Raw genomic sequence first — 27,557 nt, 5'->3', positions numbered from 1 at the left:
AGTTTATTTCTGCTGTGGTCTTAACTGTGTTCCCAAGAAAGATAAGTGAGAGTCTTAACCCTGGTACCTGTGCATGTGACCTTATTTGGGAATAGTCTTTGCAGATATAGTTAAGATCTGAAGATAAGATCATCCTGGATTTAGGTTGGGCCCTAAAGCCAATGACTGGTGTCCTTATAAGAGAAAGGAGAGGGAGATTTGACAGGTGCAGGGAAGAAGACCATATGAGGATGGAGGCAGAGACTGGAATTATGCAGCCATAAGCCAGAGAATGCCAGGACCCACCAAAAACTGGAGCAGGCAAGGAGGGATTCTCCCTAGAGTCTGGAGGGAGTGTGGACTTGCCAGTACCTTGTTTTTGGAGTCCTGGTCCCCAGAACTGGGAGACAGTAAATCTCTGTTATTTAAGCTAACAAGTTCATGGTCATTTCTTGCAGCAGCCTTAGGAAACTGATTCGACTTCTACCTTGCCATCTCTTCTTTCTGAACAACTTGAATATGCATGGACTCCACTCTACTGTCATCCATCCCTGCCTTCTTCCCCTCACTCTTTTCCTTCCCTCTCCCTTCCCCTATGTTCCCCTCCTCTCACAGAGGTCTCCATTCACTGCTCTGTTCTAGGTATTGCTAGTCTGTGGGACTCCAGGCATGGGTAGACACGGCTCCTGACCTCAGCTCAGTTTGGTGGAGGAGATAGACCTAAACAGGTCAATTCAAGGGTGGTAGGTGCTGGAGCTGACATTGGTACAAAACGCTGTGGGAGTCAGAAGAGGGAGCGATTCATTCCGTGGGTGTAGGGGAAGTTTTCCCAGGGGTGGGAGCATTTGAGCTGCACCACTGGAGCATGAGTGAGATGAAGAGAGTCAAGTGGAAACAGGCACTCTAAGCAAGGGGAAATGTCATCTGAGGTGGATCTCTGATGGGTGAGTCATCAGTGACATATCCCTTACTTGTGCTTCTTTCTATTCCTGTGACATGTGATGAAGTGCTGGGCTGTTTCGTACATTCCATGACCTACCTTCCATTACCTCTAAGGTAATTTCTGGGTTCACAGTCTGGACGGTGTTGGGCACGGGAATCGATTATAGCTCAGAGCTGTCCCAGGAAGTGTGGTCTGCTCTTGGCCTGGTAGGCCCAGAGGTGCCATATTGAATCTAGGACTTCTCATGAATTTGTGCTTATTGGAAAGGAGGAGAGCAGAGTCACCATGGAAGAGAGTCCCTGGGTGCACCTGCACTCTGCTGGGATCATGGGGTACAGACCAGCATTCTCAAAGGGTGTGGTGATAGATACACAGAAAGGCACTATGGAACCTTCTCACCTAGAGTGGAACTGACCCATGAAGCACTCTCTAAAGGTTTCTCTACCCCAAGGGGAATGGAAAACTAGTAAGACAGCCTCATTTTTAAATTAAAGTAGTTGAATGCTGAGACTTTGGTATTATCCACTTTTGAAAGTATGCTTTTGACTTTTAAGTTGTATTTGTGTCTGGGTTTAAGAACTTGCACTTGACTCTTCAGGTATTCTGCATTCAAACTAGAGACAGGTTGACTTTGTCCTGAAACATTAGACTGTGGATGATGCTCCAAATATGCTAATTTAAGCCAAAGTGTGTTAATTATGGCCTGCACCTTGAAGCCAGGTCACCTTTCAATAGACAGGAGTCAGCTTAGAGTAGGGCGGGTCAGGGTGAGGGAAGCAAGACACTAAGTCCCCAGGGAGACATTGGCTCCTCACATAGTGTAAAATCCCTTGGTGTATAAGATGCAAGTCCTGGCTTTTCTCCTGTGTGTCTTAGAGCAAATTACTAACCCACTTGTGCTTCAATGTTCTCATCTGTAAAAAGGGCATAATATTAGTATCATCTTCAGGTTCTGTGAAATTAAAATGAGTTAATGCATGTGAAGTGCTGCGTGCTGCCTGGCATGAGGCCAGCAATCATCGAAAGCTCTGTTATTATGAAGACCATGGCTACTTTCTGCAAAGAGTCAAATGAGATGATGTAGGTGAAGTGTCTAGCCTAGTGTGACCGCATCCTAGGCCCTCAACAAGTATGAATGCCCCTTTACCTGAAGGCACTTCCCAGCTGACCTGGAGTCGGAGGCAAGGACTCAAGGCGCATAATGAACAAGAGTCTAGAACAGGTGTGGAGCAGGTGCCGGGGATCCATGTCACATCTGCTCAGGGCAGCCCCGGGAGCCTGCCTGACCACACAGAAGGGGGTGGCTCTTCCAGCACCCCAAGATGCAAGGCCAGGGAGATGACAGGAACCATCAACAACTGCTCCTGCTCCAGGCCTGGCAATGGACAGAGCCACCCTTAGTGGCAAACCCATTTCCTTAATGCTATTTCTAGAAACTATCATGGGTGCTTGCTAAAGAGCATGGGGTTCAGGTCCTATGCCTGTGTTGGGGGTGTGGGGTGGTGTTGTCGGGGTGTGGGGAGTGGTCCAGGTTGGTCCAAGGCAAAAGCTACTGGAGGAAACAACATTGAGCATTGAATTCGTGCTCACTCTTGCATCTCACTGGATTCTCACATTAACCTTCCATGGTGGATATGAATATCCTCGTTTTTATAAAAGAGGAAAGGAAGGCTTAGAAAAGACAGTGACCTGCCCAGGGCCACCCACCTGATAAAGGCAGAGCTGAGAATCAAACTCACTCTAACTCAAAGCTTCAGTTTCTTTCCCTCCACCAAACTGCCTCTCTGCTTTCATATCCCCTTAATGATAAACACACACTTCTGATTTTACCGTAAGATGTTTTTCTTCTAAATTTCATTTTAAAGAGAAAAAACAATATTATTTTTTGTTCAGTTAAATAAGAGCTTTTTATTGTGCCCAGAAGAATATATAGGAAACTTGGAGGATAACGAAACTGAACATACTAACTTTCTAATTTACTAAACATACCATATCGCTGTAAAGAACTTACCTAGTTTTGCTTGCAAAAGAGGAATAAATTGAGAAATTACAGGAAAAGTATGTTTTCTTTGTGAATCTGGAACAAATTGAAACTAGGATATTATCTGTAGGGAAAAATACTTTAGGGAGAAAACTTCTGAATTGTTTTAGAGATTCATTTCTGTGCCTTAAAAAAACCTCAAATTTGCATGAAAAGAGAGATGATAAGAGGAACCTGTAGAATTTCGGCTAGATCCAGACTCTCATCCTCAGCACTCCTGGCATTTGGGGCTGGATGATTCTTTGTTGGGGAGCTGTCTGGTACATTGTAGGATGTACTGCAGCATCCCTGGCCTCTACCCGTTAGATGCCAGCAGCAACTCCTTAGTCGGGACAACCAAAGACGTCTTCAAACATTGCCAGATATCCCTCTGGGGCAAAATCACATCCTGTTGAGAACCACTGAGCTAGATGAAAAAATGTTATCATCAATTAATTTTCATGCTTATTCTCATGGTTTGTGGCACTATATCAAGAGCACATCTGCTTCCTGGCAGTTCCCAAGAGGCACTGGCAGAACAGAGAGACCTTTTCATGATGGGATCATATGGGGCCTCTCCATTCTTCATTCCCATTAAAAATAAAAATTAAAAAAAGGCAGCTTTATTAAAATATAAATCACACATTATAAAGTTCCCTCTTTTAAAGAGTAGCATTCAGTGGTCTTTAGAATATCCACAGAGTTGTGCAACCATTACCACTACTTAATTTTAGAACATTTTCCTCACCCCAGCTCCTGGCAAACACTCGTCTACTTTGTGACTCTGGATTTGCAGGGATCCATTCTCCAGTGTGAGATGCCTGGCTTGAAAACCAAACAGCCAATGTTGATAGGGTTCCTTCCCCTGACCCAATAGCTCCTTATCCTCCCTTAGGAGTTTTTAAACTTGCTTTAAAATCTGATTTAAAATTCTTCCCTTCCAGGAAGCATTCCCCAGTTTCTTCCAGGCCTGACTGTCTGATCGTTGCCCCCAGGGCCTCCAATTGCAGCTACTCATACAGAAGAGCTTTGCAGAGGTAGATGCCTTCTGGCCTGGCCCTGCCGCTGCCATTGTGCACTCAGGCCAGTGACAGGAGTCAATATGGTTCCTTGGCTGATTTGCTCTGGGCCTCAAAAGCTGCTTTGCTTTGTGGGAATTAAAAAAAAAAAAAAAAAAAAAGCAACAGAGTATATTGAGTAAGGAGCTAGGCAGGCAGGTCTGTGGCCAGTCAGATTCCTGGGCTGTCAGTAACTGAGGATCCGTAAGATCGAGCCTCTAGGGCAATGGGCAGAGGTGAAAAAGTCAAGATGAAAGTCCATGAACTTTTCTAGCTAGAACACTCATTCCAATGGGAAAAAAACAAGCAGGAGGTGTTAGTGCCCAAATGTCTATGGTTTTGTTTGTGGAAAGCCAGAGCAAGGAGCTGGTTTATCTTGGTCTAAGGGCTGCTTTCAACCTGCCACGCTCCAACTTTGATGAGGTGGCAGCAAGGCCTGGGAAGCCAATCTTGGGGCTTCTGTGAGAAGGAAGCAGGAAGGGCAGGAAATGACCTCTCCCAAGCATTTGCCATGTGTTAGCACTGAGCCAGAAGGACCATAGCTGAGAACGGAGCATCTACCAAGTACCCAGCTCAGCTCTAAGTCCTCACATTCAGTTCCCAAAGCAAGCCAATGAGATGGGTGCTATCACTGTGCCCATTTTGGAGACAAAAAAAATTAAGACCCAGGGAAATTGAGTAAATTGCCCAAAAGGTCACTGAAAAGTGGTGAGTGTGGGGCTCTGGTCCATAATCTGGGCATGTAACTACTGCCTGATACCGCTTCTTGGAGGAGCACTGCCAGGTGCTCTGACATGTATAACCCCCCTTAGTTCTGATGACAGCTCTTAGTTCTCATGACATGCATAACCTACCTTAGCTCGTCAAAGAAGAGAGCTAATTATGATTCTAGTTATTTACATAATTTAGATGACAAATTTGAAAACAGTTATACTTCAGAGGTTCATGTCTCTGTGCTCTCATGTGAATATTATTACCTTGTGTCCAAAGGACATAATCTCAGGGAGATTAATGATCACTCAGCTCCTAGGTGGCACAGCCAGGTTTAAACCCAGGCTAAAACGTGCTCATCCCACAGGAACACTGCCAAGGACAGTGCCCACAACTAGGTTCTTCCAAAAGTCAGCCTGGAAGCCTTAATTCTTACCCCTTGGAAAGAAGAGCCACTGGTTATTATGGGAAAATGACTTAGTTCTTTTCTTGTCTTCAGGCGAAGGTGAAAAATAGGCAGTGCTCCTAGAAGGATCTGAAAAAATTTTCCTTACAGAGATAGAAAGAACGTAGAAAGAGAAAAATGGTGCTGAATCATAGGATCCTGAAAAGGAGTTAGGAGAAATAAGGATCCGACTGTTTGCATTCCTTGGAAGAATCTTCCAGGACTGAAGACTGGGAAACATGTGAGTTGAGCATGGACAGGAAGGCTGGTGGTCAGGCCATTCTTGGTCAGGATGCTTACATGACACTTACCCCAGGAGGATCCCTACTGCACAGTCATGCCTGTCTAAGACAGAAGCACACCTCAAACTGATAAATATACATGAACACACCTCAAACATGAACGGAAGCTCATCAAAGAAGAGAGCTAATTACAGTGCTAGTTATTTACATAATTTAGATGACAATCTTGAAAACAGAGTTATACTTCAGAAATTCATTACTTTAATCAGGTTGCAAGTAATGAAAAATAACACAGATCAAGCCAGGCTGATTTGCGTGAGCATTAAACATATAGGTCAGTATCTATACATAGAGCAAAATGCCAGAGATTGCAAATTATCTTAGAGTCATTCTAGGATAAATGGGATAATGGATCAAAAGAGAAAGTATGAAAAATAAAAATTGATCAGGACAGTTATTTGAATGTGGACTTAGATGGCTCTGTAACTGCTTTAATCAAAGTATATAGCTGTTGCATAAAAGCGTATATCTTAGTGAAAGCTTAGTGGGTGGGAACATGGCATGAATAAAGGATTTTATTACCATAAAACCATAAAGTTCAATTTTATGCAAAAATAAAAATGACAGGCAATATAACAATTGGGCTATCCAAGAAAGAGTATCCCACAGATATAATCTACTTTTGGGTTGGCTGTGGACAGTTTGATTGCTTCAGTGGGAGGTAACTAACTGACTACATGGAGTGACTTGCTCTTTCTCTGGAGGTTTTGTCCCGCCTCCAGACTTACATACATGTTGTTCTTCTGCCTGCAGTGCCCCACCTGCTCTTGTCAGCAAACACATATTCGGCCTTCAGTGCAGAATGGAAGGCAATCTGGTAGCACAGTAGAAAGAGGGCTTTGGCCTTGGATTCCCAGTTTAGCCATTGTCTGGGTGGCTGGTCTTGAGCAGTTTACTTAACTTCTCTAATCCTCTGTCCCCTGCAACCTCCAATAGGTAACATAGCATTAGTCCCCCATCAATGATCTCCTTTGTCATTTTTGCTTCCCTTATCACTATTATAGCATTCACAATTATAGACTACTTGCTGTTTATGTGGATGTAGCATTTGGCTTGCAGTCAGAAGTCTTGAGTTCAAATTCCAGAGCTGCAAGTTGCTGGTTAAGCTTCAGTTTCCTCAGCCTGTTGTCCCAGCCTGAGCAACATAGTGAGACCCCCATCTCTACAGAAAATAAAATAAAATAAATTTACCTGGGCATGGTGCATGCCTGCAGTCCCAGCTACTAGGGAGGCTGAGCTGGAAGGATCACTTGAGTCTGGAAGATCAAGGTGGCAGTGAACCGTGATTACACCACTTTGCTCCAGCCTGGGCAACAGAGCAAGGCCCTGTCTCAAGAATAAAATAAAATAAAATAAAATAAAATGATGGTAAAGCCTGTCGAGGCAAAGACTGACCACTGATCACCAAACCTGTCATAGCTGGTCATGTGACTGAGTAGAGCCAATAGAATATGAGCAGGGATTATGAGGGCCACTGACAGTTCCTGGCCCTTAAAAGCCCTCCATGCTTCCAATCCTGACAAATTAAGGTAGTTGAGAACTGTAACCTAATAAGCCACGTCTTGAAGGCAACAGAGACACAAGATGGGGGAGTCTTAGCCCCTGACTCACCACTTGGGAGAGCTCATCCCTCCAGCCAAATAAGGAATATCCATTTTGGGCTTAATGTGAGTGAGACACAAGCATCTCTTGAGAGCTGGCAGTTTATCTGTTGCAGCAGCTAGCATTACCTTAACTAATACATCAATACTATAGAATTGTTGTGAAGATTATAACATCCCCTGGCAGGGTTCCTGGTACATAATAGGCCCTTAGCAATGTCTAATAAATGAATGGACCATTATGTTCTCCAAAAGAGAAAATAGAATTAATATATATAATGATGTCCCCCATGCTAAGCCAAGTTTATTTTTTTTTTCTGTCAAGTTAGATACACATAATTGGGATTCCTCAGAGGTTTGTAAGGATGGTACTCTCTTGCGGCTAAATTAGTATAACTTGTAATCAAATTTCTCACAGATTTCCAGAATATTGGTGCTGAATGGGATCTTAGCAAGCAAGTCACACACACAACTTTCTCATTTCACAGATGAGAAGACAAAGGCTTAGAGAGGGTAATTACTCTTGGGTAATCAGGGGCAGAGCAAGGGCTTTTAATTATTTTCACAATAATAGAGAGATTTTGTGATTGCCAAAGTTACAAATGATTGTGGCTTAAAATTGAGAAAATAGAAAAGTTTTATTTGATGGAGAAAATAAGATTAACTCTCGAGTGGCTAAGCCAGGGGTTATGTTTTTAATCTTTTATCTATATATGTTGTGTAGAGTTTAACAGAGATCATGGTGTTTACACAATTTTAACTACTGGGCACCAAAACTTGACCCTGGGCCTCAGGGAGAATTGGGGCTCCCTGGGCCACTCTTAGAGGCTGAGATCTCAGAGTAGGATTGCCATGGCTGCTTTGACAAAATGACATCTCATAGGGTGAGAGAATTCCTACTTTCTACTTGAGGAGGTCGGGGTGGAGGGCAGGGGTGGTGAGAGTTGGAGCCTGCATGTTCGGGGTCAAGCCCTCTATCCAGCCTGGTGCTTTGCAACTCCTGCCTGAGTGGCAGGCTTTTTGTCCAGAGGGCCCAGATAGAGTCCCAGGTGTGCGGCTTTCAAAGCCAGGAAGCTGGAGCTGTGGCTTCAAGGCTGGGAGCTTCCCCTGCCTACTTCCCTAGCAACTCTCAAACAGTTCTCCCCTCAGTTATCCTGAATGGTGACTTTTGGGAACTGAGCACTTCTTTTGGCTATAAAGTGAATTCTTCCCAATGGTAATTTGTTAATAACTTCAATAAACCCTAAGCAGGTATTATTCTGTCACAGGTCCCCTTTGGCCCTCAAGATGGTGGATACATCTGGAGAAACTGCCAAGGGAGAGGGCAGAGGGAGGCCCTAACCCCTGGCAAAGGGTGGTTAATGGCCTCTCTGGCAGATGAATCCTGCCCTCACTACCATGGCACCTCCCGATTAGCCTATGAGGGTCAGCAGTGCTGCTTTGGTCACAGAGGAAACCACGGACTGACATTTAGTGACAAGAAGGAGGTTGTTTCATGGAGAGCAGATTTGGGGTCCTGCGGCTCTCTGGGTTTCAGTAACACCTTGGGCCTCATGACTGCTCCCTAAGTGACAGAGCTTAATATTCAAGGATGGTGTGATGGAAAATTGAGCCTGGCTTCTTTATGCCATCATGAATGTCTTGTTTCCTCCACTTTTTCTTTCTGTCTGAACATCCCTCTCCCACTGACTCCACTTTCCTTGACAGCTGTTTCTCAGACTTAGTGTCTACAATGATGTAGGACATATCTGTAGCCCATACAAAGATGAGCTGCCATGTGGCTCTTCCTCAGCATGGAGTCACATTCAAAGTACAATCTATCACTTCAAAATACTTAAAAGTAACTCGAGTCTTCACTATAGCTTATTGAGAAAATGCTGAAGATACATACCAGTCGTAATGCACAGAAAACTAGAAATTCTTTCTCTCCTTCCCCCATACCCAATACAGCAGCTTCTCCCTACCCCACTGCAGTCTCTCTCCTTCCTTCCTCCTCTTGTTTTCCTAACCAGTAGGTGGGGGCCTGGCCCCGCATTCCCTGCTCTTTTACATATATACTCTCTGCTCTTTCTGAAACAAACCTAGCCCGGCTTTGAGGTTCTCCCCCACACAGCTTCTGTTATGCTCTTAGAAAAAGCCCAGAGCTCTCTCAGGCAGGGAAGAGGGCAAGGCTCTGAATATTTATATGTTAATATTTTTCCTTGTCTCATAGCTTAAATTCTTCCCTTCAGTTTTAGTTGTGTTTTATTGCAACACAGCTTCATTTCCATGATGGATGCCTTTGCAGGGGGTCTGCTTAGACATGGATCAGGCTCGCAGAACGGAATAAATAAGGCGGTGACTGACTTCAAGACATTGAGAACAAAAGCCCATGGCACACAACAGGAGCCAGTGAGTTGTTTCCAAAACCATTTGGACAGTTCCCTTTTGCCTCCAGAGTTATTTTTCCTTTTGCTCTCCTCTTTATTTATTTTCTTCCCCCATTCTCCCTTTTCTGTCCTTTCCGCCCTCCCAAGCTGTCAACAACAGCTCCCCTAGACTCTGCCTAGCACAGAATTTTGCTGACTTCTGAGAAATTCAAGAGGCAAACCTGCAGGGCAAAGAAAGTGAGTATAAATGTATACTGAATTTCATAGACAGGGAAAGGGAAACCCACCCTCACCTCCTGCAACTGGAAGTTAACACTTCCAGCCAAAGAGAAATGTGAAAATGAAGCCTTCACAGTATTGCAGACAAAGGAGAATGGATATCGTGCTTTTAATTGGCAAATGTGACACTGTCTCCCATGACGATTGGAGTGGGATGGTGGTGATGGAGAGAGGGAAATGGCTCAGAGTAAAAAAGAAAAAATCAGACAGGGCGATTTTATGTGAAAAATGTAACTGTAGATGACATGATCACTTTCTTGGTACAGGAGGGATTAAACCACTTAGAAAGCATCTGTAAGGAGAGGTGGGATGGGAATACCAGGTCAAATGCTGCCCAAGGCACGTTTGAGGTCAGATACATACTGGTCTGGGTCAGCCCCCAGTTTGCACATGGCAGCTTCCTCTAACTACGAACATAGCAGCTGTCTGATAATCACTGGCTATTGATTGACTAATTAATTAAACATATTCATGGTGTCATTTTAGGAAACTTGGGAAAAGAAAGGAGTGTTGCAGGGAGATCTGAAGCAAAGAAGAGCAGTTGGGAAGAAGCACATAGAATCTGTCTCCCTGTGCTCTGGGAAACGATTGCTCTCCTTTTGTAGCTGTAGCCACCACCATGCATCCCCTTCAAAGGGGTTTCCTCTGCTGTTGAGCAAAGTGGCCTGCCCCCCATTTCCCCAGGTTCTGCTGGCTAAGTTCACTTCTAGCCCCTCCATGCCCCTCTACCTCTGCCTCAGCATGTCCATGACAAGGACAGAAGCAAGCTGTGGTCTCAGGCCCCAACTGCCTCCCTCCTCTCCCACATTCAGAGGCAGTACCTACCATGGACAGTGGCTTTTGTCAGTGGCTGCCCACACTGGAAACTGAAGCATGACACCTCAAGCCTAAAAACCTTTCCTCATTAACACTTCCTCCTAAAGCACACTGCTGGCATCATCATGGGCATGCAAGCCATTTGCAGCCCAGGTGAATGAGGAGTTTTGGCTCCTCTTTATGTGAAACTATCTTTGTCATAAGGCTGGCTTGACAACAGTGAGATTTCCCAGTGAGGCTGTTCCCAGTTCCATTATGCCACTTGTCTTTGTAGCAAACATGTGTTGTGCGCTTATTACATGCTTATGGGGCTAAGTGCTGAGACTAAAAAAGGTGAACCAGATCCCTTCCTGGCCTTTAGAAGTTCAGAGTCCAGACACCAATTCAAATTATTGCAATACCAATTCATGGCACCAGGTCTAATGTCGGCTCTGTTTAACAGGCTCCAGCCCTTCCAGGGCCTAAGATGAGAAAGGAGGACAAGCACTCCAGGCTGATGGGTGCCCTTTCTCCTTCCTTGAGACAGTTGATCTTATTTTTAGTTAATTTTGTCACTCTTAACCTTATTTTGCCATCTTGAAATTTTACCATCAGCTCCTCCCTTGCCTTTGCTCCCTCACATGCAATCACCAAATTTGTTGGTTCCATCTCAGACATGTTTTTGGACTCTCTCCCATATCCTCCAACCCCTGGCCCCTCTTCCTTCCTGGCCTTGAAAGCTGACAGTGGTCAAGTGCCCAACTGGTCTCCTTGCCCCCAGGCTCTCCCTCCTCAGTCCTTCTGCCATCCTGCCTACATGGTTATTTTCCTAAAATACAAATCAGATTGCATCACTCCTCACTTAGAGACAATCACCGACTCTCAGCTTTCAGCGTGACTGGGCTTTGCACCATCTGCAGACACTTGGTGGAGGAGGGGGTATTAATGGCATTGCCTGGCCTAGGGAGAAATGTGAATGGAAGGGAAGGGGACTCAACCTCAGGATAGGATGGGCAACGGCAGGGCTCTCATCATGATTGCACATTGAGACCACCTGGGAGAGCTTTGATGACCACAGATGCCAGAGCTGTTTCACCTCCCCACCACCCCCAGCCATTGGATTTGAGTCTGTAGGTGAGATCTGAGCACCTGTAGATTTATAAAGCTCCCTGGGATGAGTCCTGTCACAAGCCACTGTGCTGGGGACCTCAGCAGGCTCTGCATTTTGGGATGGATTATGTGCTTTGAAAAGGCACCCTCACATCAGCTCCACCTCATGGAAAGGGAGGTACGCTTGTCTCTCCATGGTCTTTTGGCTCATGGTCCCAAACCGAACAGTGACTGGTGGCCCATGAGTCCATCCCAGCCCTGATTTTGGCTCTGCAGCTCCCCAAGCTCTATCCATCTGATCTAATTGACCAAAAGCCAGGCTGTTTCACAGATAATATAATGCTTAACCAATTCCTCAGTCTCAGCATACTCTGTTCTCTATAGGGAGTTAATCTACAACATTTTAGTTGTTTCCTTAAAATAGCATAGTGGTATATTTTATGAGCACGACTTGAACCAAACACAATCTTTGTTTGCTTCAGGCTTGATTTGGAAAACTTCTTGATGTTCTGGGTTTTGCAATACTTCAGCAGTATTAGAAAATATTTAGATTTGCTTCTAGTTAACTAGGTGCTCTTTTAGGGAGGTGGGGATAAATCTCGTTGATCTCGTAGTTCATTAAAAAGAGTATTGTCTTTTCCACTCAGGGTTCAGCAAATGTGTGTGTGTGTGTTTGGAGTGGGGGTGGTTTTATTTGATTATTGGCATTTTAATTTACTTCTTATTAGGAAACACACGTTTCCTTTGATGGTAACCACAACAGTGCTGCTACACTAAACTACTCCATGGCTACAAAAAATGACGAAGTGTCGGAAGCCTCCTATTTTCTTTGAGGATGGTAGATAAGCCAAATACTTTTTAATTTTGTTTTGTTACATAAGTCTCTGCTACTGGCCTCAGGCTAGTCCAAACAGCCTCATTATTCAAGTCAGGGCCAGCCAGGCTTTAGGCGAGGCTGCCTGGGTGGAAACGTTCTGCTCCTTCGTCTCCGTCCTCCGCACTTCATTGTGCACCGCCCCCTGCACGATCCAAGCCTAAAAATACCCCAGTTGTCCACAGAGCCTCGTCTCTGCTGGCCTTGCCTCTTAATGCAAGAGGCAAGTTCTGTCTTCATTGCCTTGCCCCTTCCCCCACCCCTTTCACCCATTTTTCCCACCTAATAATTATAAAGAAAACCATTAGCCATGAAACCTTCCCCTCCCCCCTTGCTCTTTTATCTACTTAAATATCCTTGACTGCGAGACATCAAGTACAGCACATTCATTAATTTTTAATCTGTCTCTTCTTGTGGTTACTGTGTTCCAGGGACTGAAGGACCTCGAACAATGGTCTCTGAAACCTTGGGCTGAACCTCTTTTGTTGTAGGCAGGGAGGTAGCTGAGGGCATAATGGAGTCTGATCAAATAAATATCTGTTATCTGAAATAGCCTGTTCAAGGTGAATATGGATTTTCATCACATTAAACTCAAGCTGGTGAGACAGGGTTTTGGGCCTGAATATTATTAGCAAACAGAAAAATAAATTTTGAGAGATGATAAACTGAAAGAATTATTCCTCGTGGGAGAGCTGTTCTGGAGGCAGCCCAGAGGACTCTGAGGGCAGACAGCTGCAGAACCACAGGGCCCCCTCATTGCTGGATCAGAGGAAGGAAGTCCAGGGAGGGCCTCATGGAGAAGCTCTTATGTGCTGTTGGTGTTCCTGGGGGGCCTGCCACAACTCACTTCTCCTTTTGCAGTGCACACTCTCCTTGGAGGATCTGATCCACTCTACCCCTAACTGTCTGTGCCTCCCACAACTGGTTCTCCAACCTGCTTTCTCTTCTGAGCTGCAGAACCACATATGCAGTGGCTCCTGGGAATCCCCAGGAGGGAATCCCCAGGTAGGTCCAGAACAGAATTCACTGTCCAGACATCCCAGTCCTGCTTCAAGCATGCCCTTCTCCTGAGCATTCCTCTAATAATGGATGGTACCATTGCCTATCCATATTCATAGGCTGGGGACCTCGAAGCCTTCCTTGGTTTATTTTCTCCACCATTTTGCCCAACAATTTGGCTGTGAAGACTCCTAATTGTGTCTCAGACGCATCTCTCGAGTCCATCTGAACCCTCTGTTGTAGTTCATTCATTTTCCTTCCCTTGCCTGGAAGGGCAAATGCCTTCCAGCTGAGCTTCTCAACCGGTACACATGTTGCACTCTGTCCTGTCTGCTACGCTACCATAAAGTTCCACAGCACATGTCCCATCAGGCCACGGATGAAAAACCTCCCAGGCTCTTAGAAGTCTACAGAATAAGGTCTAAACTCGTCTTCACAGCTTCTCAGACTCTTCACAATCTGGCTCCAACCTGCTTTCTTAGCCTTATCTTCCAGCCTCAACCAGCTGCGCACTCTGTTGTCTACTTGCTGAGCTCACGCAGCTCCCTAGATTCAAGTTTCTCCTACCTGTCACTTGAATTCATATAATGGCTGATATGGTTTTGTTCTGTGTCCCCACCCAAATCTCATGTCAAATTGTAATCCCCACATGTCAGGGGAGAGACCTGGTGGGAGGTGATTGAATCATGGGGGTGGATTTCCCCCATGCTGTTCTCGTGATAGTGAGTGAGTTCTCACAAGATCTGATGGTTTAAAAGTGTGGCACTTCCCCCTTCATTCTCTCTTTCCTGCTGCCATGTAAGACATGTCTTGCTTTCCCTTTGCCTTCTGCCATGATTTTAAGTTTCCTGAGGCCTCCCCAGCCACGCTGAACTGTGAGTCAATTAAACCTCTTTTCTTCATATGTTACATAGTCTCAGGTAGTTCTTTATAGCAGTATGAAAATGGACTAATACAATGTCCCTACTTCATGCTAAACAATGTGTTAAGCACCATGGATTCAGACAGAAGTGAGGCATAGCTCCTGGAAGGGCTCAGCCCCTGAAAGGGGAATACCCAAGAATAAAGATAATTGTAAGGAACACCAGGAAAGAGATAGGAACAGTCTGTAGAACTTCACTCAAGGGAGCTCATCGTTATTCCTGAGAGGGCTAGAGAAGGCTTCTAGAGGAGCTAGCTGTTAAACTAAGACTTGAAAGACAAGTGCAGGCTGGGTCCAGTGGTTTACGCCTCTAATTCCTGCACTTTGGGAGGTCAAGGTTGACAGATCACTTGAACTCAGGAGTTTGAGACCAGCCTGGGCAACATGGTGAAACCCTGTCTCTAAAAAAAAAAAAAAAAAAAAAAAATACAAAAATTAGCCAGGCACAGTGGTGTGTGCTTGTAGTCCCAGTTACTCAGGAGGCTGACACAGGAGAATTGCTTGAGCCCAGGAGGCAGAGGTTGCAATGAGCTGAGATTGCACCACTACACTCCAGCCTGAGTGAAACCCTATCAAAAAAAAAAAAAAAAAAAAAAGAGAAAGAAAGAAAGGAAGAAAAATAAGTGCAGAGGAAACAACCTAGGTAAAGGCACAGAATTATGAGACGGCAAAGCATGCCCTTGGAATGGTGAACAGGTCCACACGGCTGGAGTAGAGGGTGCCCAGGAGAGCAGAGTAGGAAATGAGGCTAGGGAGGGGGCTGGGGAAGGAGGAAGCACTGTGTATGTCAGGTTACAATGTTTGTACTTCCGTTTCTATTCTTATTCACAATGAAAATGTGTTATCTCTATTCGTTTCCTGTGGCTGCTGTAACAAGTTACTACAAACTGGATGGCTCGACACAATAGGAATTGATTCTTTCACAGTAGTGGAGGCCAGAAGTTCAAAATCAAGGTGTTGGCAGGGTTGGTTCCTACTGGAGGCTGTAAGGGAGAACCTGCTCCATGTCTCTCTCCTAACTTCTGCTGGTTGCTGGCAATCCTTGGTGTTCTTTGTCTTGGAGATCCATCACCCCAACATCTGCCTGTCTTCACCCAGTATTCTCTGCTGTGTGCCTATGTCTAATGCCTGTCTTCTTGTAAGGACATCCGTCATTGGATTCGGATTCATCCTAGATCAATACAAGCTCACATTATCTTAACTACATCTGCAAAGACTCTATTTTCAAATAAGGTCACATCATCGTCACCAGGAGTTAGGACGTGAACCTGTCTTTTGGGGGAACACAGTGTAACCCACAACACCATCCTTGATGCCAACTACATAAGTGTTTTAATAAGGTGCATTAGTTCAGTTCAAAAGGTATCTATGGAGTGCTTGCTCCATGCCAGGTACCCTTCAGTGGCACCAGGCATTGAGAGTAGATGTGGGACAAGCACCTTCACTCAACGAGCTGGTTCATATAATGCAAGGTTCTTGATTTAATGAATCCAACCAGTACTGGAGTGTCTACTGCAAGGTGAGCGATCCTGCTGTGTATTGCTCAGGACAGTCTTGGTTTATGCCAGTTGTCCTAGTACCCCATCGAGTTAGCCCCCACTCTCACTCTCATTCCTGATTTGAATGATAATTTTTATGGTTCCTAACAATAAGGGAGCTACTGTGTTAGGTGATGGAGGTACAAAAGTGAAAGGGTGGGGATGGAGGGGTCCCTGCCCTCAAGGTCACAGCAGGAGGGAAGTAAAGAAGCAGGAGGGAAGTAAAGAAGCATTTATAGTTCAGCATAATAAATACTCACCTTAGGCAGTGACAGGATGCCACAATAGCGCATAGGGGTTTCAACTGGAGGGTTCTCATCAATTCATTGAAAATCAATTTAATGAAGAACTGGCTTACCTAAAACTGACAGAGAAAAAAACTTCTTCTAAGTCTAGGAAAGCTGGCTTGAGTGGCATTGCTCTGTGACCCTGCTTAGAGGAACCTCTCTCTCTCACCTTCTTCCTTTCTTAGTGTGGCCAAGAGCTGGGGTTGGGATTGGGGGCATCTGAGCAGATGAAGCAGGATAGACATGCTGTAGAGCCAGCCTCAGCGGCAGAAGGCTATTGCTGTGGAGGGCCAAGGCCTCTGCCTATCTCTCTACAGGCTGGAGATATCAAAACTAAATATTGGGGCAAAAATCTCCAAAATCTGTTGAAACCACCTATGCACCAATATGGCTATAATCTCTGTAGATGGTTTGTGGACATTTTTGATAACTTGATAAGTTAGCAAATTAGCTTTTGGTAAACTGTTTTTTTGTTTGTTTGTTGTGGTCTCGTAGTAGTGGAGCCCAGAAGTTCAAAATCAAGGTGTTGGCAGGGTTGGCTCCTACTGGAGGCTGTAAGGGAGAACCTGCTCCATGTTTCTCTCCTAACTTCTGCTTGTTTTTTTTTTGCTTCTTTGTTTTTTGTTTTTGAGAACTGACTTTTGGAAAATGGTAGGTTCAGGTCATTGGATATCAATAAAGAAAATATGGGACATTTGGGGCAAAATGGTTAAAAAGCTCAGACCATGGGTGCAGTTGAGCTGAGTTGGAATTCTGGCACTTTTATTTAATAGCTATGTGACATGGCAGTCAGTTAACTTCCTGGAGATTGTTTCCCAAACTGGGAGAGCACTGTCTAAAGTTTTTAGAAGATTGAATTTGCTGCTATTTGTAAAGGCTCTTCCTAGAATGCCAGGTTCAGAGCACATGGCAGTTGTTATTAACATTATTATTGTCTTACTAGATCAGTGTTTCCAATCCCAAATTATTGGCTGGCCAGTGCCTGAGGACGCCAGGGGCCTCAGCTGTTGCTGGGAGAGGGCTCGGTGGGGAGACAGAATGAAGATGTGCAGTCATCCCATTGCTAGTTCTCTTTGTTACTGCGATGGGATATCCATACCTTGAAAAACATCTAAGGAGACTTCCAATGTGAACCTGGGGGGACTAGTCCCAGCCCTAGAGATCCTGGCTTAGTTGGTCTGGGATGGCCTGGTTGTCAGGGTGGTAAACTTTTCCTCTGGTGATTCTGATATGCCGCAGAGTCTAAGAACCACCGTACTACACCTAAGGGGCTTTGTCTGTCTGCCTCTCCATCTAGAGTGGGCCCATTCTGGGGTGGGGTGAGAAACATGTTGTTCCCTGCCCCTGGCCCCGAAACGGCTGGGAGAACCAGAAACTCGAGGGGTCAGTTTCAAGCCTGATGCTGCTCGGGGCTGTTTGCAACGGATGAGGAGCAGAAGGGTTCGGGAGAGTACTCGACGCACAATACTCAGACCTCTCAGAGGGAGAGCTTGGCTTCCTCCTGCAGAACTGTGTTAAGAAGAAAATTCTTTCTTGGTTAGGTACAAAATGTTTGCCTTCTGAGGAGATAAACATGGCCTTTCACAGCAAGTGGAGAGCCTGTGCTCAGGCGCTTACAACAAACAAGCAGAGGTCATAGGCGTTCTGGTCTCAGATTTCAGCGATCTCGGTCCCTCGGGTTCCCCAAATTTCTCTTTTTCCTCCTTGGTAGTAATGCTCTCTGGACCCATAGCTTGAGGGCAAGCTAGAGGAGGGAGAGGGCCCTGTGCCTCCTAAATCCTCTGGGGCACCCGGCAGCCAAGTGTTAGGGCCCAGCTAAGCCAGTGTCAGTGCCTGAGCTGGAGAAGGCTGCAGCAAAGTCTGCCCTGAAGAAGAGGTCAGTGGGAACAGAGAAATAAAATCCTCCCTCTCCTTCCTTCCTTCCTTCCTTCCTTCCTTCCTTCCTTCCTTCCTTCCTTCCTGCCTGCCTGCCTGCCTGCTTGCCTGCCTGCCTGCCTGCCTTTCCTCCCTCCCTCCCTCTCCTTCCTTCCTTCCTTCTTTCCTCCCTTCTTTTGTTCCTCACTTCCCTTCCTTCCTTCCCTCCCTCCTTACCTTCTTTCTGATTCAGGGCAGGATGAGAGTGTCTCCAAATGCAAGGTAATGTTACCTTTTACTTTGTAGCACTTGTGGCTTGATCTTTGGACTCCAGGGGTACTAGGAAGATGAAATCAATTCCACTGAAATCTCCTTTCTTCCTCAGGCTTCTTACCTGCTCACTAAGACAAGTTCTTTTGTAAAAGGGAGGTTTTAAAAGTCTGTTAAAGGACATTACCAAGAAGGCAGACCTATGAATTTACAGCCTTTTGGGATCCTCCTAACACCATGCACTCTATGAACTTCTTTGGATGGTAGCTCAGAAGGTGGGATTATTCTTCTTATGGGATCTCAGCTGCTTTGATAGATCAGTAGCATAAAAAATGGGGTCACATAGGGTAAAAGAATCAAAGGAATGAGGCAGACCTCAAGCGGGGCCTGGGAGATTGGAGTTACCTGCCATGTCTTTTTATTTAATTTTTCTTCAAAACAGCTCTACATGGTGAATTGGTACCTGACCTTCTTTCATAAGAGGGAAAACTGGGGCATGGAACTTGTCAGTGAAGCTCAGCATGCTACAAGAGTATCTTGGTTTGTCCTAGTTGAGGACTGGAAAATCTCAATCTCTAGTCAACAAATGGTGAGTTCTCTCTCGGCGGCTGCAATCAAAATGCCAGCTTAGTCAGGGCTGCATCCCAGGCAGGTCGATAACCAGCCCACCCGGGGCCTGCCTGTGCACACAGACACACTCTCCACCATGAGGCACAGACAGACCCTTGTTGTTTGTCTGCCTTTATGACATAAATCTCAGAGAAATAGCCAACATCAGACAGAAAAGACTTCAGAAAGGGGATTTTCTAAAACATGTAGATACTGGAGAGAATAAGCCCAGTGCCATTTTTATGGCAGGGCTCTCCACAACAAAGAAAACAAAGAGCTAAGGTTTTAAAATTATTTATTTATTTATTTAATTTATTTATTTATCTGTGCTTATTTGACCATGCTTTCTCTGGTCTTATTTCTTGCTGGCCATGCCTCAGAGCGTTCCTACCCAGGGATGGCCTGCTTCCGAAGAGGCACAGTGCTTTGGCATAGCCCCCAAGAGCAAGCATCAGCCTGGGAAGAGGACTGATCCCACACCCACCCACCCACCCACTCATTTATTCAGTGCTCCACATATCGCCAAGTGCCTTCTATGTGTCAGGCAAGGCTGAGACCTGGCTCCCACTCATGGCTGCTAGGTGGTGAAAACTCAGCTTCTTCGCCCTGTAGAATGGTCAGGAAGAGCCCCATGCAGCCCCATTGAGAAGGGGCAGGATGAAGGAGCTGCTTCCTCATAATGACATTGTCCAAGAATGACCATGCTCTTCAATGATGCTCCGTCCAGCCCGGCATTGTGCAGCTATGTGGATGTTATTATTCTATCTTGTGAAAGGACGCGGTGAATGCTGGAATCAGTGAATCATCCGAAGAAATGAGAGGTGGAGTGGGTGGGCAGGTGGAGCCACCGAGCTAGAGACGTCCTTTGTCCTCACAGGCAGCTTTGGCCGTAGTACTGGGCTTGAAGGGATGTGGAAGTGACACGTACCACCTCTAGGCCATGGCCTTACGACACTGGGCACTTGCTCCTCTATCCTCTCATCTCCCTTCCTGTGGGCTGGGATGGATGGGCAGTGTGACCCAGCCTTCGTCATGCCTGTGAGGCTAACACTGGGGATGCCAGGACCTGAGATGGAGAACCTGGGTCCCCAAAGAGCGTGTGAAGTGGAACCTGCCGCCAGTCTAGACTGCTCACCTCTGCTGTGTGTGAGGCAAACACACTTCTGTCTTATTTAAGCCACTGACCTCTTGGGCCACTGTTACAGCAACTTAGCCTTTGCCCTACTAATATAAAGGGGTGAAAGAGCAGCCCTCTCTTCCTTTCCTGAGTTTAGAACCAATTAAGAGAAGGATAGTGGACCCAGAAAGATGCAGAGCAAAATACTGTGTCTGTTACTGGTAACACTGGGCTGGAAAATGCAGCATCGCAGCTGTGGCCATGCAGGCTTGCTAATACCTCGCTTTCGAGTTAGACCTACCTGCCTAGTCCCTGGCGCAGCTGACAGCTGCTGGTACTGGGGGCATATGAAGGGGAAGAAATGGTGCCTCCAGGAAGGAGAGAAGAGGCTGAGCCAAGGAGCCTTGTTTTTTCCCTCCCAAACTCACCAATCAGATAGATCTTTTCTCCTCTTCTGGGCAGAGTAGGAGAGGCAGGTGGGGAGAGGTGAGGAGGCTACCATAGTCAAAGGCCTCTCCCAGAATGTGAAGAATGGTGAGCCCCCCTTACATGGCAAATGCCCTGAAGTGGGCACTGGTGGTGCTGCTACCAAGGCCACTGTGCAGGAGTTAGACCACTGAGCATTCTCTAATCTTGGGTGAATCTGCTGGAGGGTTTCAAACAGGGGTTTGGGATGGGTCATCATCAAATAGTTTCATGAAAATCACCTCTGTTCCTCCATTTCTGATGACTTATCTGTGAGCACGCTGGCATGTGTGGGGCACAAAGAGTTTCAGGTGTGCAGACGGGTGTGCATATTTCCATGGAGGGATGAGTGCAAGAAGGAGCAGATCTTCTCATTTTGTAGATCAATGAGTTTTTGAGAAGTGTGAATCTCTACCTGTTTTGTTTTTCATTTCAGGAGCCCAGATACATTTAATACTTTTGGTACTGGGGCTATTGATAAAGGCGAACATCTTTCTAGGGCTAATGAAGAGCAAGCTCACAGGCCCTGCACATGTTCAGGCCTCAGCATCTCTAAACCAGAGATTGTGCAGCCCTGGAACTGGTTTCCCTGTCTCTGCTATCTACCCTCTTTAACACAGTGGTAGCAGAGTGTCCTTCTAAGACCAGGCCTGATGGTATTCACCTTCTCCAAAACCTCTAAGGGCTTTCCATGTCCTAAAACATGAAGTATAAATCTCTTGTGTGGCATTAAAAGCCTGCTCTGATCTGGCCTCAAAGGACATTTCCAGCAATAATTCCCCTTGGCCCACTTTCAGTTTTGCTCCACACTGTAGTCAAGCTGAAGTACTTTCCCTCCCTCCCTCCCTCCCCTTCTTTCCTTCCTTCCTTCCCTCCCTCAGCATTGGGAAAGACCTCAACATCCTGGATTATGTAATAGTCTCCTAAGGGGTCACACTGCTTCTACTTTGACCCCCCTACTGTCTACTCTTACCTCAGCAACCAGACCAATCCTGTTTAAAACCTAAGCCAGGGGGAGGAGCCAAGATGGCCGAATAGGAACAGCTCCGGTCTACAGCTCCCAGCATGAGCGAAGCAGAAGACGGGTGATTTCTGCATTTCCATCTGAGGTACTGGGTTCATCTCACTAGGAAGTGCCAGACAGTGGGCGCAGGTCAGTGGGTGCAGTGCACCGTGCGCGATCGGAAGCAGGGCGAGACATTGCCTCACTCGGTAAGCACAAGGGGGTCAGGGAGTTCCGTTTCCTAGTCAAAGAAAGGGGTGACAGATGGCACCCGGAAAATCGGGTCACTCCCACCCGAATACTGCGCTTTTCCGACGGGCTTAAAAAACGCTGCACCAGGAGATTATATCCCGCACCTGGCTCACACAGTCCTATGCCCACGGAGTCTTGCTGATTGCTAGCACAGCAGTCTGAGATTAAACGGCAAGGTGGCAGTGAGGCTGGGGGAGGGGCGCCCACCATTGCCCAGGCTTGCTTTGGTAAACAAAGCAGCCAGAAAGCTCCAACTGGGTGGAGCCCACCACAGCTCAAGGAGGCCTGCCTGCCGCTGGCTTCACTTCTGGGGGCTGCACTTCTGGGGGCAGGGCACAGACAAACAAAAAGACAGCAGTAACCTCTGTAGACTTAAATGTCCCTGTCTGACAGCTTTGAAGAGAGCAATGGTTCTCCCAGCATGCAGCTGGAGATCTGAGAATGGGCAGACTGCCTCCTCAAGTGGGTCCCTGATCCCTGACCCCTGAGCAGCCTAACTGGGAGGCACCCCCCAGTAGGGGCACACTGACAACTCACACGGCTGGGTACTCCTCTGAGACAAAACTTCCAGAGGAACAATCAGACAGCAGCATTCGTGGTTCATGAAAAACCACTGTTCTACAGACACCGCTGCTGATACCCAGGAAAACAGGGTCTGGAGTGGACCTCTAGCAAACTCCAACAGACCTGCAGCTGGGTCCTGTCTGTTAGAAGGAAAACTAACAAACAGAAAGGACATCCACACCAAAAACCCATCTGTACATCACCATCATCAAAGACCAAAAGTAGATAAAACCACAAAGATGGGGAAAAAACAGCAGAAAAACCAGAAACTCTAAAAAGCAGAGCACCTCTCCTCCTCCAAAGGATCACAGTTCCTCACCAGCAATGGAACAAAGCTGGACGGAGAATGACTTTGATGAGTTGAGAGAAGAAGGCTTCAGACGATCAAACTATGAGCTACAGGAGGAAATTCAAATCAAAGTCAAAGAAGTTAAAAACTTTGAAAAAAATTTAGACGAATGTATAACTAGAATAACCAATACAGAGAAGTGCTTAAAGGACCTGATGGAGCTGAAAGCCAAGGCACGAGAACTATGTGAAGAATGCAGAAGCCTCAGGAGCAGATGCGATCAACTGGAAGAAAGGGTATCAGTGATGGAAGATGAAATGAATGAAATGAAGTGAAAAGGGAAGTTTAGAGAAAAAAGAATAAAAAGAAATGAGCAAAGCCTCCAAGAAATATGGGACTATGTCAAAAGACCAAATCTACGTCTGATTGGTGTACCTGAAAGTGACGGGGAGAATGGAACCAAGTTGGAAAACACTCTGCAGGATATTATCCAGGAGAACTTCCCCAATCTAGGAAGGCAGGCCAATGTTCAGATTCAGGAAATACAGAGAACGCCACAAAGATACTCCTCGAGAAGAGCAACTCCAAGACACATAATTGTCAGATTCACCAAAGTTGAAATGAAGGAAAAAATGTTAAGGGCAACCAGAAAGAAAGGTCAGGTTACCCACAAAGGGAAGCCCATTAGACTAACAGCGGATCTCTCGGCAGAAACTCTACAAGCCAGAAGAGAGTGGGGGTCAATATTCAACATTCTTAAAGCAAAGAATTTTCAACCCAGAATTTCATATCCAGCCAAACTAAGCTTCATAAGTGAAGAAGAAATAAAATCCTTTACAGACAAGCAAATGCTGAGAGATTTTGTCACCACCAGGCCTGCCCTAAAAGAGCTCCTGAAGGAAGCACTAAACATGGAAAGGAAAAACCGGTACCAGCCGTTGAAAAATCATGCCAAAACGTAAAGACCGTCAAGACTAGGAAGAAACTGCATGAACTAACGAGCAAAATAACCAGCTAACATCATAATGGCAGGTTCAAATTCACACATAACAATATTAACTTTAAATGTAAATGGACTAAATGCTCCAATTAAAAGACACAGACAGGCAAATTGGATAAAGAGTCAAGACCCATCAGTATGTGTTGTATTCAGAAACCCATCTCACATGCAGAGACACACATAGGCTCAAAATAAAAGGATGGAGGAAGATCTACTAAGCAAATGGAAAACAAAAAAAGGCAGGGGTTGCAATCCTAGTCTCTGATAAAACAGACTTTAAACCAACAAAGATCAAAAGAGACAAAGAAGGCCATTACATAATGGTAAAGGGATCAATTCAACAAGAAGACCTAACTATCCTAAATATATATGCACCCAATACAGCAGCACCCAGATTCACAAAGCAAGTCCTGAGTGACTACAAAGAGACTTAGACTCCCACACATTAATAATGGGAGACTTTAACACCCCACTGTCAACATTAGACATATCAACGAGACAGAAAATCAACAAGGATACCCAGGAATTGAACTCAGCTCTGCACCAAGCGGACCTAATAGACATCTACAGAACTCTCCACCCCAAATCAACAGAATATACATTTTTTTCAGCACCACACCACACCTATTCCAAAACTGACCACATACTTGGACCAAGTAAAGCTCTCCTCAGCAAATGTAAAAGAACAGAAATTATAACAAACTATCTCTCAGACCACAGTGCAATCAAACTAGAACTCAGGATTAACAAACTCACTCAAAACCACTCAACTACTTGGAAACTGAACAACCTGCTCCTGAATGACTACTGGGTATATAATGAAATGAAGGCAGAAATAAAGATGTTCTTTGAAACCAGTGAGAACAAAGACACAACATACCTACCAGAATCTCCGGGACACATTCAAAGCAGTGTGTAGAGGGAAATTTATAGCACTAAATGCCCACAAGAGAAAGCAGGAAAGATCCAAAATTGACACCCTAACATCACAATTAAAAGAACTAGAAAAGCAAGAGCAAACACATTCAAAAGCTAGCAGAAGGCAAGAAACAACTAAAATCAGAGCAGAACTGAAGGAAATAGAGACAAAAAAAAACCCTTCAAAAAATTAATGAATCCAGGAGCTGGTTTTTATGAAAGGATCAACAAAATTGATAGACCGCTAGCAAGACTAATCAAGAAAAAAAGAGAGAAGAATCAAATAGATGCAATAAAAAATGATAAAGGGGATATCACCACCGATCCCACAGAAATACAAACTACTATAAGAGAATACTACAAACACCTCTACGCAAATAAACTAGAAAATCTAGAAGAAATGGATAAATTCCTCGACACATACACTCTCCCAAGACTAAACCAGGAAGAAGTTGAATCTCTGAATAGACCAATAACAGGAGCTGAAATTGTGGCAATAAGCAATAGCTTACCAACCAAAAAGAGTCCAGGACCAGATGGATTCACAGTCGAATTCTACCAGAGGTACAAGGAGGAACTGGTACCATTCCTTCTGAAACTATTCCAATCAATAGAAAAAGAGGGAATCCTCCCTAACTCATTTTATGAGGCCAGCATCATCCTGATACCAAAGTCGGGCAGAGACACAACCAAAAAAGAGAATTTTAGACCAATATCCTTGATGAACATTGATGCAAAAATCCTCAATAAAAGACTGGGGAACCGAATTCAGCAGCACATCAAAAAGCTTATCCACCATGATCAAGTGGGCTTCATCCCTGGGATACAAGGCTGGTTCAATATACACAAATCAATAAATGTAATCCAGCATATAAACAGAACCAAAGACAAAAACCACATGATTATCTCAATAGATGCAGAAAAGGCCTTTGACAAAATTCAACAGCCCTCCATGCTAAAAACTCTCAATAAATTAGGTATTGATGGGACGTATCTCAAAATAATAAGAGCTATCTATGACAAACCCACAGCCAATATCATACTGAATGGGCAAAAACTGGAAGCATTCCCTTTGAAAACTGGCACAAGACAGGGATGCCCTCTCTCACCACTCCTATTCAACATAGTGTTGGAAGTTCTGGCCAGGGCAATTAGCCAGGAGAAGGAAATAAAGGGTATTCAATTAGGAAAAGAGGAAGTCAAATCGTCCCTGTTTGCAGACGACATGATTGTATATCTAGAAAACCCCATTGTCTCAGCCCAAAATCTCCTTAAGCTGATAAGCAACTTCAGCAAAGTCTCAGGATACAAAATCAGTGTACAAAAACCACAAGCATTCTTATACACCAATAACAGACAAACAGAGAGCCAAATCATGAGTGAACTTCCATTCACAATTGCTTCAAAGAGAATAAAATACCTAGGAATCCAACTTACAAGGGACATGAAGGACCTCTTCAAGGAGAACTACAAACCACTGCTCAATGAAATTAAAGAGGATACAAACAAATGGAAGAACATTCCATGCTCATGGGCAGGAAGAATCAATATCGTGAAAATGGCCATACTGCCCAAGGTAATTTACAGATTCAATGCCATCCCCATCAAGCTACCAATGCCTTTCTTCACAGAATTGGAAAAAACTACTTTCAAGTTCATATGGAACCAAAAAAGAGCCTGCATTGCCAAGTCAATCCTAAGCCAAAAGAACAAAGCTGGAGGCATCACGCTACCTGACTTCAAACTATACTACAAGGCTACAGTAACCAAAACAGCATGGTACTGGTACCAAAACAGAGATATAGATCAATGGAACAGAACAGAGCCCTCAGAAATAATGCCGCATGTCTACAACTATCTGATCTTTGACAAACCTGACAAAAACAACCAATGGGGAAAGGATTCCCTATTTAATAAATGGTGCTGGGAAAACTGGCTAGCCATAGGTAGAAAGCTGAAACTGGATCCCTTCCTTACACCTTATACAAAAATCAATTCAAGATGGATTAAAGACTTAAACATTAGACCTAAAACCATAAAAACCCTAGAAGAAAACCTAGGCATTACCATTCAGGACATAGGCATGGGCAAGGACTTCATGTCTAAAACACCAAAAGCAATGGCAACAAAAGCCAAAATTGACAAATGGGATCTAATTAAACTAAAGAGCTTCTGCACAGCAAAAGAAACTACCATCAGAGTGAACAGGCAACCTACAACATGGGAGAAAATTTTCGCAACCTACTCATCTGACAAAGGGCTAATATCTAGAATCTACAATGAATTCCAACAAATTTACAAGAAAAAAACAAACAACCCCATCAAAAAGTGGGCGAAGGACATGAACAGACACTTCTCAAAAGAAGACATTTGTGCAGCCAAAAGACACATGAAAAAATGCTCACCATCACTGGCCATCAGAGAAATGCAAATCAAAACCACAATGAGATACTATCTCACACCAGTTAGAATGGCAATCATTAAAAAGTCAGGAAACAACAGGTGCTGGAGAGGATGTGGAGAAATAGGAACACTTTTACACTGTTGGTGGGACTGTAAACTAGTTCAACCATTGTGGAAGTCAGTGTGGTGATTCCTCAGGGATTTAGAACTAGAAATACCATTTGACCCAGCCATCTCATTACTGGGTATTTACCCAAAGGATTATAAATCATGCTGCTATAAAGACACATGCACATGTATGTTTATTGCAGCTCTATTCACAATAGCAAAGACTTGGAACCAACCCAAAAGTCCAACAATGATAGACTAGATTAAGAAAATGTGGCACATATACACCATGGAATACTATGCAGCCATAAAAAATGATGAGTTCATGTCCTTTGTAGGGACATGGATGAAATTGGAAATCATCATTCTCAGTAAACTATCGCAAGAACAAAAAACCAAACACCACATGTTCTCACTCATAGATGGGAATTGAACAATGAGAACCCATGGACACAGGAAGGGGAACATCACAC

At 44.9% G+C, this 27,557-nt stretch overlaps 1 long non-coding RNA gene across 1 annotated transcript; it reads left to right on the top strand.

The window, feature by feature from the left end:
* The first annotated feature begins 9,475 nt into the window (after positions 1–9,475).
* On the top strand, positions 9,476–23,006 carry LOC109027259 (uncharacterized). Its single transcript, XR_002006380.3, has 3 exons — positions 9,476–9,665; positions 18,799–18,945; positions 19,346–23,006. It is a non-coding gene; the product is annotated as an uncharacterized lncRNA (long non-coding RNA).
* The last annotated feature ends 4,551 nt before the right edge of the window (positions 23,007–27,557 follow it).

The sequence above is a fragment of the Gorilla gorilla genome, chromosome 5, assembly GCF_029281585.2.
Source record: "Gorilla gorilla gorilla isolate KB3781 chromosome 5, NHGRI_mGorGor1-v2.1_pri, whole genome shotgun sequence".
Lineage (NCBI taxonomy): Eukaryota > Metazoa > Chordata > Mammalia > Primates > Hominidae > Gorilla > Gorilla gorilla.
This window is presented reverse-complemented; position numbering and strand designations above follow the sequence as displayed.